The sequence below is a fragment of the Enhydra lutris genome, unplaced genomic scaffold (genome assembly GCF_002288905.1).
Source record: "Enhydra lutris kenyoni isolate GAN:26980312 unplaced genomic scaffold, ASM228890v2 scaffoldscaffold9, whole genome shotgun sequence".
Lineage (NCBI taxonomy): Eukaryota > Metazoa > Chordata > Mammalia > Carnivora > Mustelidae > Enhydra > Enhydra lutris.
Window position 1 is genome coordinate 46,970,975 of NW_019154093.1, and position 10,526 is coordinate 46,981,500.

Below are 10,526 nucleotides of genomic sequence, written 5' to 3' on the forward strand. Positions count from 1 at the left end.
ACTCTAGAAAGAGAAATTAAGGGATCAATTCCATTTACAACAGCAACAAAAACCATAGGATTCCTCAGAATAAACCCAACCAAAGAAGTAAAGGAGCTTTACTCTAGAAACTAGAGAACACTTATGAAAGAAATTGAGGAAGACACAAAAATATATTAAAACATTTCATGCTCATGGATTGGAAAAATAAACATTGTTAAAATGTCTATACTGACCAGAGCAATTTACAATTTCTATGCCATCCCTACGGAAATACCATTGGCATTTTTCAAGGAGCTGGATCAAACAATCCTAAAATTTGCATGGAACCAGCAAAGACCTCAAATCACCAAGGGAATGATGAAAAAGAAAAACAAAGCTGGGGGCATCACGTTGCCTGACTTCAAGCTATATTACAAAGTTGTAATTACCAAGACAGCATGGTATTGGCACAAAAAACAGACATATAGACCAGTAGAACAGAACAGAGACTCCAGAAATGGGCCCTCAACTCTATAGTCAATTAATCTTTGGCAAATCAGGAAAAAAATATCCGATGGAAAAAAGAAAGCCTTTTCAATAATGGTACTGGGAAAACTGGACAGCTACATATAGAAGAATGAAACTTACACCATACACAAAGAATAACTTGAATGAAAGACCTCAGTGTGAGACAGGAATCCATCAAAATCCTAGAGGAGAACATAAGCAGTAACCTCTTCAACATTGGCCACAGCAACTTCCTTCGAGACCATCTCCAAAGGCAAAGGAAACAAAAGGGAAAATAAACTTTTGGGACTTCATCAAGATGAAAAGCTTCTGCACAGCAAAGCAACCAGTCAACAAAACTAAGAAAACTAAGAGACAACCCACAGAATGGGAAAATATATTTGTAAATGACATTACAGATAAAGGGCTGATATCCAAGATCTAAAAAGAACTTCCCAAACTCAACATTCAAAAGACAAATAACCCAGTCAAAAAGTGGGCAGAAGAGGGGCGCCTGGATGGCTCAGTTGGTTAGGCAACTGCCTTCAGCTCAGGTCATGATTCTGGAGTCCCAGGATCAAGTCCCACATCGGGCTCCCTGCTCAGCAGGGAGTCTGCTTCTCCCACTGACCTCTCTCCTCTCATGCTCTCTCTCTCTCAAATAATTAAATAAAATCTTAAAAAAAAAAAAAAAGTGGGCAGAAGAAATGAACAGACACTTCTCCAAAGAAGACCTACAAATGGCTAACAGACACATGAAAAAAATGCTCAACATCACCAGCCATCAGAGAAATACAAATCAAAACCACAATGAGATACCACCTTACACCAGTTAGAATGGCAAAAATTAACAAAACAGGAAACAATAAACATTGGCAAGGATGTAGAGAAAGGGAAACCCTCTTACACTGTTGGTGGGAATGTAAGCCTGTACAGCCACTCTGGAAATCAGTATGGAGGTCCTCAAGATGTGAAAAATAGAGCTACCCTACGACCTAGCAATTGAACTCCTAGGTAGTTACTCCAAAGATACAGATGTAGTGAAAAGAAGGGGCACATAAGGGCACCTGGGTGGCTCAGTGGGTTAAGCCTCTGCTTTCAGCTCAGGTCATGGTCTCAGGGTCCTGGGATCAAGTGCCACATCGGCCTCCCTGCTCAACAGGGAGACTGCTTTCCCCCTCTCTCTGCCTGCCTCTCTGCCTACTTGTGATCTCTCTCTCTCTGTCAAATAAATAAATAAAATATTTTTAAAAGGGGACACATATACCCCAATGTTCATAGCAGCAATGTCCACAATAGCCAAACTGTGAATGGAGCCAAGATGCCCTTTAACAGATGAAAGGCTAAAGAAGATGTGGTACATATATACAATGGAATATTAGTCAACCATCTGAAAGGATGAATTCCCACCATTTGTATGGACATGGATGGAACTAGAGAAGATTATGCTAACTGAAGTAAGTCAAGCAGAGAAAGAAAATCATCATATGGTTTCGCTCATATGTGAAACATAAACAAAAAGCACAGAGGGCCATAGTGGAAGGGAAGGAAATCTGAAGAGGGAGAAATCAGAGAAGGAGCCGAACCATGAGAGACTATGGACCATGGGAAACAAACTGAAGGTTTCAGAGGGGAAGGGTTAGGGGAAGGGGTAACAGGATGATGGGTATTGAGGAGGGCACATGTTGTGATGAGCACTTGGGTATTGTACGTAACTAATGAATCATTGATCACTACATCAAAAACTAATGATGTATTATACAGTGACTAACTGATTTAAATTAAAAGAAAGAAAGAAAGAGAAGTTGCTTTCAATTAAGTGTTTAACTTGCTTTTCAGACACCTTTACCAGTCAATGATTTCCTATGTACTTTTTGGTTACTCATTCATTCATTAATTTGGTAATTCATATCTGTTTTTCTACCTAATATTATCCTGACACTGTGCTAAGCACTGTAGAGGTTTCAGAGATGTTTGCATCATCAATGATGGGTGGCATATGATCTAGTGGGGTAAGGTAAACATGTATATTTTCTTGCTCAACAAATATAAGTAGGTTCAGATAGGAAAATCCCTCAAGGTTGATGGAATAAAGACAACGGATAAGATGACATTAATATAGACATTAGGGATCCATTATGTTTTCGATGTATAAAGCTGTGAGGAAAGGCATTTCAGGCAGAGAAAGCAGTAAGAAAACATTCATGTGGCAGGAAGAATGGAGTCTGTTTAAGGAAAAGCAAATATTTCATTTTTGCTGCCCACTTTGGCTGGAATTTTGTCCATTTAAAAAGCCTGTATTGTGGGGCGCCTGGGTGGCTCAGTGGGTTGGAGCCTCTGCCTTCGGCTCGGGTCATGATCCTGGAATGCTGGGATGGAGCCCTGCGTCAGGCTCTCTGCTCAGCGGGGAGCCTGCTTCCTCCTCTCTCTCTGCTGCTTCTCTGTGATCTCTGTCAAATAAATAAATAAAATCTTAAAAAAATTAAAAAAAATAAATAAAAAGCCTGTATTGTAGTATATTAAGAAAAAGGCAAAAGTATTATTTTTCCCCCTCTGGCAGCTGCCCATGAGTAAGACCTCAAGTCTCACACACACACACACACACACACACACACACACACACACACACAGAGGAAACTACTGCTTAAGTCCTTTGCCTTGGAAACAATTCTTCAGTGTGGGCTGCTTATCATTCCTTCATCCCACAAACAGCAAATTTTGAAAGTGAGAACCTGACTTTGAGCTTTCACAACAGTGCTCGCCTGACTTCTCTGCCAAATAAGTCAGCTTTACACCCAGAAAGCTCTCGACTCACCCAGTTCAGAAGGCACGAAATACCCTCCGCATAATCAGGACGGCCGCTAGGAACATTAGGTGGTTTGAAAGCTGTTTAAGGTTAACCCTACAGGAAGCAACCTAGTATGTGACTTTGCAAAAGCACTCAATTCGTATAGTATCACTGAGATCTTTTTACTTTCCAGTCACACAGAAAATGCAACATGTGTCGTATCCAGGACACTACTTCACTAAAGAAAGTGATGAGCTCTGTGTGATGTGAGCACAAAGGGGTGTGTTCAGGGGGGTCAGCAAGCCTTGTGGTTGGCAGTGTTTGTTGTCTAAAAATCACAGAAACATTGTCTGTGTGAGAAGAAATCTTACTTAAATGTCACTCGTGACTTCTGCCTAAACACATTTGGTAATTGCTGTCCAATATAATTGTCACTAACCACATATGGCCATTTAAAATTAAGTTTATATTAATTAAAATTTTTAAAAAATGTCAGCTCCTTAGTCACACTACTCACACTCCAAATGCTTTATAATTATGTGTTGCTAGTGCTTCAGTATTAGAACTACAGATATAGATAGTGTTTACATTCTGGCAGAAAGTATTGGGGTGCCTGGGTGGCTCAGTGGGTTAAACCTCTGCCTTCGGCTCAGGTCATGATCTCAGGGTCCTGCGATTGAGCCCCACGTCCTGCTCTCTGCTCAGTAGGGAGCATGTTTTCCCCTCTCTCTCTGCCTGCCTGCTTGTGACCTCTCTCTCTTTGTCAAATAAATAAATAAATAAATAAAAGACAGTATTATTGGGTAATACTATTCTGATACTGTCCAACAAATGCTTTGAGTACGCCAGCAATATGGAAATCACCATGCACTGACAGACTTTCCTCCAACTCCCTGTCTCCTTTTTCAGAAAGAAAACATGTCTCCTTTATGCTTATTACCCTCCAGTTATAATGTGGTTTAGAGACATATAAACTAAAACCATCTTTCATCTGTCAGTACTTCATGAGATTGAATTTGAAGTCCCTTACAATACTCTTAGATATTGAATATCTTCTATTTCCACTAATTCAAGATTTTTAAGACACCAAAACCAAGGAAAAGGAGCATAAATAAACAATTCCTGGCAATTTCAGGATGAACATCTAATAGAAACCTAGTAATAATTATCATTTTTTAGCATAATAAATTACACAGAGTTGACAACAAATGCCTTTGAACATGTGCTTTCTAAACATGATAGTTATAACTATAAAAATAATAGGCTGTATTAAATTGAAATATGATTATGGTTGTTTGTTGAACAAATTTAAAACAAGGATAAGCCAGCACATATTTTGTTGTAAGTGTCCAGCATAATGACCAATCTATAATGGACACTCAACAAATGTTGAATGAATTGAATTAACACGGTAATAAAGTAATATAAGTGGCTGACTGATTATCATTTTGTCCTCATTTAGCATGCCTAGCAATCAAGATCTTAGAGTTCAGATACAAATTCGTATTCCAATTGCAGTTTGAGGTATTCAGGAAGCTCAAGACTTACAAAAGTTCTAGAGGTGTGTTAAAGGATGTACTTTATGATAGTGACTTCAACAACCAGATTCAAAAAGTAATGTTGTGACTTATGCATACCACTTCCATAAGCTGCTCTTCCCACCCTAATTCTTGAGTACACTTTCACTCGACTCAAATATGAATCTCGAAAACGCCTACTTATTTCATAGTGAGGAACCTTATCCTTGGATTTATATTTAGAGTTTTAAAAACTAAAATGTTTACCATGTCTGTTATTAGGAGACTATTTTATACCCTGTGAAAAAACAAAGCAATGATAAATTTTGTACTATTATATTAAGCAAATTTTTCTTGAATTGTTTGGATTACAACTCATTTATCTAGAATTTTTTTTCAGAAAGCAAATGACTAAAGGAAAAAAATTGTATAATTTACAGCTCAATTTTCAACAGAATATATATTACACAACTTAGCTAATTAATAAATATCTATAACTATTCTGCTTTGTCGCTTTTCTGCAGCCATGCAGAAAAAGCCATTTCATTTTTTTTTTTTCCTGTTTCACATTTGCATCACCTCTGGTGGAATCCAGCATTGCTTTTGGTGTCCTAAGTATGGAAATGCAGGTTGGCTAGGGTGCACTGACATTTGGAAGTAAACCTACCAATATTACTACCACCAGCATAATAAACTCTCTCTAAATTACTCTCTCTGAATGAACTGACTTGTAATCATGGAGATAAGAGTACTTAGGACAGTGTTTGTGAGTTTAAATGTTAAAAAGGAATGTTAATGGGACAGCTGAGTGGCTCAATCAGTTAAGTGGCTGCCTTTGGCTCAGGTCATGATCCCAGGGTCTCGGGATGAGTCCCATATCAGGCTCCTTGCTCGGCGGGGAGCCTGCTTCTTCCTCTACCTCTGCCTGCCGTTCCCCTGCTTGTGCTCTCTCTCTCTCTAACAAGTAAACAAATAAGATCTTTAAAAAGGAGGGTAGTTTTGTATGAATAAAAGCACACGGAGCGCCAGGGTGGCTCAGTGAGTTGAACATCTGACTCTTGGTTTTGGCTTAGGCGATGATCTCAGGGTCATGAGATAGAGCCTGGTGTAGGAGCTTCTCTCCCTATGCCCCTCCCACCATTTGGAAGCTTTCTGTCTCTGTCCCTTCCTAAAATAAATAAATAAATCTTTAAATAAAACAAAACATAACAAAATAAAAGCATGTGATAGCTGTGTGGACAAAATACTTAAGAAAGATATTTTGTACCATTTTGTACCATTGTTTCTCAAAAAATGGTATTCAGAAACAAAAGCATATTGCAAATGTCATGAGTAAATTCCATGAATAAATCTGTATTACATCATACATACAATTCTTCATTTTTAAACAATTTTTGGCAGTTTTGGCTAAAAATGTTAATAAATCCTGAGATCTTCCTTTGAGCAAATCTGTATAGGTTTCTCATCATAAATTCTAGAATTTTAATTTAACCCTTTAAAATAAAAGCATTTTCATTTTTCTTGTATTTGTAAATTTATCTAAAGCTGATTTACTCTGCATGGCAGTATGTTTCTTGATGATAAGGCTATGCCACAAACTTCTAGCCAGCAGAATTCCAGATATTCAATAAACTCTTCTGAACTGGTGTGAGTTAGATTTTAGAATATATAATTTTCTGTTGACATATTTGTCATGCAAGAAGATGTCATATCAATATTTGGGTTAAAAGTATGTATATATGTGTTTGTATACACAGATGTGTACATTGTAATTAAGTATATGTATACATATATAATATGAAAATACACATATGTATATATATATTGATTATAGAAAACAGTTCAAAACACTCATATTTTTGACTATCATTCCATCATGACTTAATAAGACTGGTAGCTAAATTAAGTCTATGAACACTCATTCTCAACTGATATTAATTGCTACTCTGACATTTAAAGAAAAGTCAATTTCCAAGGTTGCTTCTATAAAACAATATACTTTAGTGATTATTTTTTCAATATGTTAACAGCCTTGACTGTGCTTCAGAACATGAACTATTTATTACAATAAAATAGTTGAAAACACATTTTCTTATTTGACTATCTTCTCAAAACTACTTTTTCATAATTACCCACACTTTGTTTAGAATGATTTAGTTGAACCAAAGATCTCTGGTGGAGCCAGAACTTTTTTCAGTAAAAATAATGAGAAGTTGAAATTGAAAGCAAATGTTGTATAAATATCCTCTATATTAAAATAAGTTTTGCCACTTCTAGCCTTTACAAGGCTAAAGTTTTAAGTGTAAGCTACATTGGTCTTGCAGGCATACCATACATTCTAAAAAAATGGTGACTTTTCCCTATGCATAATAGGGAGCTATTGAAGGTGAGAGAGTGATATATTTTACATTTGTAATTTAGATTATTAGCCTGTGATATTGGTGAACATGGGTAAAGGGAGAAGTAAATATACTATTCAAATAGGTAAAAGCTATGGAGACATAAAAGAAAGGTATCAGAAACCCACAAAAGACAGAGTAGGCAACATGGGATGTTTCATTTATATCGTATGGGACCACAGATGCCATCTATGAGGTTGTGTACTAGAAGAGAAGTACGAGGTAAAGAAAAGTATATTTCCACTTTTACCAGGTAGTAAATGAGCCCTACAAAGGCTTTTCAAAGAGACTTACATTTTCTCTGATGTCATTTTACTCTCCTTCCTTCAATTTTCTAAACTTGAGTTTGTCCGATGTAGCATTAGGCTACATCGGACATAAATTGTGCCCAAGATGAAGAAATGATGGTGTCATGTGGAAAGGAGAATTTCATAATTTTCTACACCACCATTAAAAGAACCTTTCATACTTTATGTCAGTTTCCTAGGTTTATGGAGGAATTGATTCTCTCAGGATCATCATATGTTGTGTAATGAGGGAAGCAGAATAAGACAGAAGGAGCTGAACTACAGTTCAAAAGCAACCAACTCTTCTGCTCTGAGGCTGGCAGAACCCTTCAGAGTAATCCACCATTGAGGCAAAGAGGCCAACGCCTTTTTAAAAAATTTTTAACTATTGCATTCTTTTTTTTATTTTTAAAGATGTAATTTATTTATTTCAAAGAGAAAGCACGAGAAGGGGGAGCCATGGAGGGAGAGGGAGATGCAAGCTTCCTGCTGAGCACGGAGCCTGATGCGGGGCTCAATCCCTGGACCCTGGGATCATGACCTGAGCCAAAGGCAGACACTTAACAGACTGAGACACCCATTCCTCCTGGGGGCCACACCTTTTAAACCCCATGTGACTAGTCATGGGATGTATGTCCCTTTCAGGGACAGACGTGTCTTTGGTAAGGCATTTTGAGTCAATTCCCAGGGAGGGACTTGGCTGACAGAAGTCAGCCATCTCTTTCCTGCACACAGCCAGGGTATCAGTGCTTTAGTCCTGAAAGAAGCATCTGGGCAGAATATCACAACATCTACTACACAATCGAAGATAGAAAGTAATTTAAGAATTTTCAAACTACTGTCAAACCACACACACACCCATAGGACAAAATCAACAATGACAAGAAACCAAACCAGAAAGAGTTAACTTTATGGGAATTGCTTTCTCTTTTATTTATGTTTATATTGCATTTTTGAAAAAGGAAAATAAAGATAAAGGTCATGATAGCTGCATTAGTATGGATTGATCTGGCTCAGTGAACTGAATCCCCTCAATGAGAATTTCTGTAGTAATTAAAATAGAAAGAACTTTTTAACAGGGACTTTGATTGATGACCATAACCTATACAAGCTTTTGCCTTAGTGATACGGTGAAGATGAAATGCTACAGCTTGTTTGAAATGAGGAATCATGTTTTTAAAGGACATTTTCTTCTGTTCATTGGACAATGTAGTGACTTATGAGTTGCAGCAACTTCTGGCTCTTTGTATCTAGAATTTGTATCTATTTTTGCTTACTACTGTAAGCTAAAGTTTTCAGTTGAGGAAAGTCTCGACTAAATCACATTTTCTTCCTGAAATTATTAAGTTCAATATCAAATAAAGCTATTCATCTATTTTATTATATTAGAAAATAAGTAATTAATAACTTTTGAGCAGATATTTTTCATAGCACTCTTTATTAAAATACTATGTATTTTATATCTAGATGTCTATGGGTCACTGTATGAGCACTTTAAATATTTTCATAAGTCCTTTAACCTCTCATAGTTAAGAGAATACATTGAAAAAATATTTAAAATAGAACAAAGAACCTAAATACTTTGAAATTTCTCTAAGAATTTTAGAAACTTAAGGGAATTTAATCATAAAGGGTCAGCAAGGTAGTGGTTAAAGAAAAATGTGTGTCTGAGAGAATGGGTGATCGAAGTGTCATCATGCTGAATACATACTCACAGTCACTATGTAACTAGGGATAAGCCATATGGTATGATTCTTTTCTCCTTTGGAAGATAAACTAAGTCAGGAAAAATCTAGAAAACAATAGTTCTGACTCATACATGGGAAAAGATCTAACAAAGTGGCTTAATGGCACCTGAATTGCTTTGGGATTACATAAAACCACATCATGTTAGAGCTGGAAGGGACTTACTATTCAAATTTCCTCATTTAACAAAGAAGGATGTTGAGTCCAAAACAGTGAAGTTCCTTCATCAAGGTAACTCGTAGAGGTGTTCATGCTCTTGTCTCTACCCTATTGTATGCCTATCAGAGGATAAGGATGTAATCTCAGCTTCTAGTATAAACCCTTTGTTGACCCTTTCCCTAAACCCTGTGGTATATTGTAGATTTCTAAATTTCTGAATAGTAATTATTCACTTATAGAGCTCATTCCCAACTATGCCTCAGTTATTTTATAAATTAGGCTATCTCTTATTGATTTTACTAATATACCTCTTGTGTATTCTGGACTTTAATCTAGTTCAGTGATTATCACTGTCATTATTTTAAAGATGAGATAAAGTTAACTGAGTTATAGAGGTTAATTATCTCATTCAAGGCCACTTAATTTTTCTGAGATAGATTCTATTTTCAAACCCAAGGTGTTCTGACCCCAAGTTCATTTCTTTATTTTAAATGCCTGAAGGAGTTTCTAGCATCTAATAGGAACTCAATGAAAGTATGCCGAATGATTGAACAAATGAATAGTGGCTGCTAGAACCAGCATCCCCTCCTTATAACTTTGAATTATGTGTTCTTTCTATTAATCATCACGTTTCATCATGTCTTGTCCCATTCTACCATCCTATTTAAAATTGGTCCTTTTTTTAAACATTCGGTTCCAAGAAGTCATCACTTTAAACGTGGCAAAATGTCTTAACTTCTTCATTTAAATAAGAAAGAGAGCAGAGCCTTGGATTGGACTCTCCCCACTACCCCACCAAGCATGTGGGACAAGAAGGAAATGCCAGTAATCCTCTTCTGGTTTAAAAGAAAACAAGATTTTATTGTTTCAGAAAATGAATGTCAGTTTGGATATTACTAGGACGACTAATTGTTGGGTGACAACTAATCAAAGTCACAGATGTTACTGAAGTTAAGGCTTTATAGCAAAAGTTTCCATAGTCCAAGATTCTAAGACTTCTTAAAATAACTTGGCAAAAAGAGTGTATTATGGAGAATTCAATTTGTTTTTCTACAGCTGTAAGGGCAAAGGGAATATTTTGTCCTCCTTATCTTCCTGAGAGTTTTCTCACTGCAGTTGTCGTTCTTAAGACCAAGAGCTACAATCCCATTAATTAACTCCA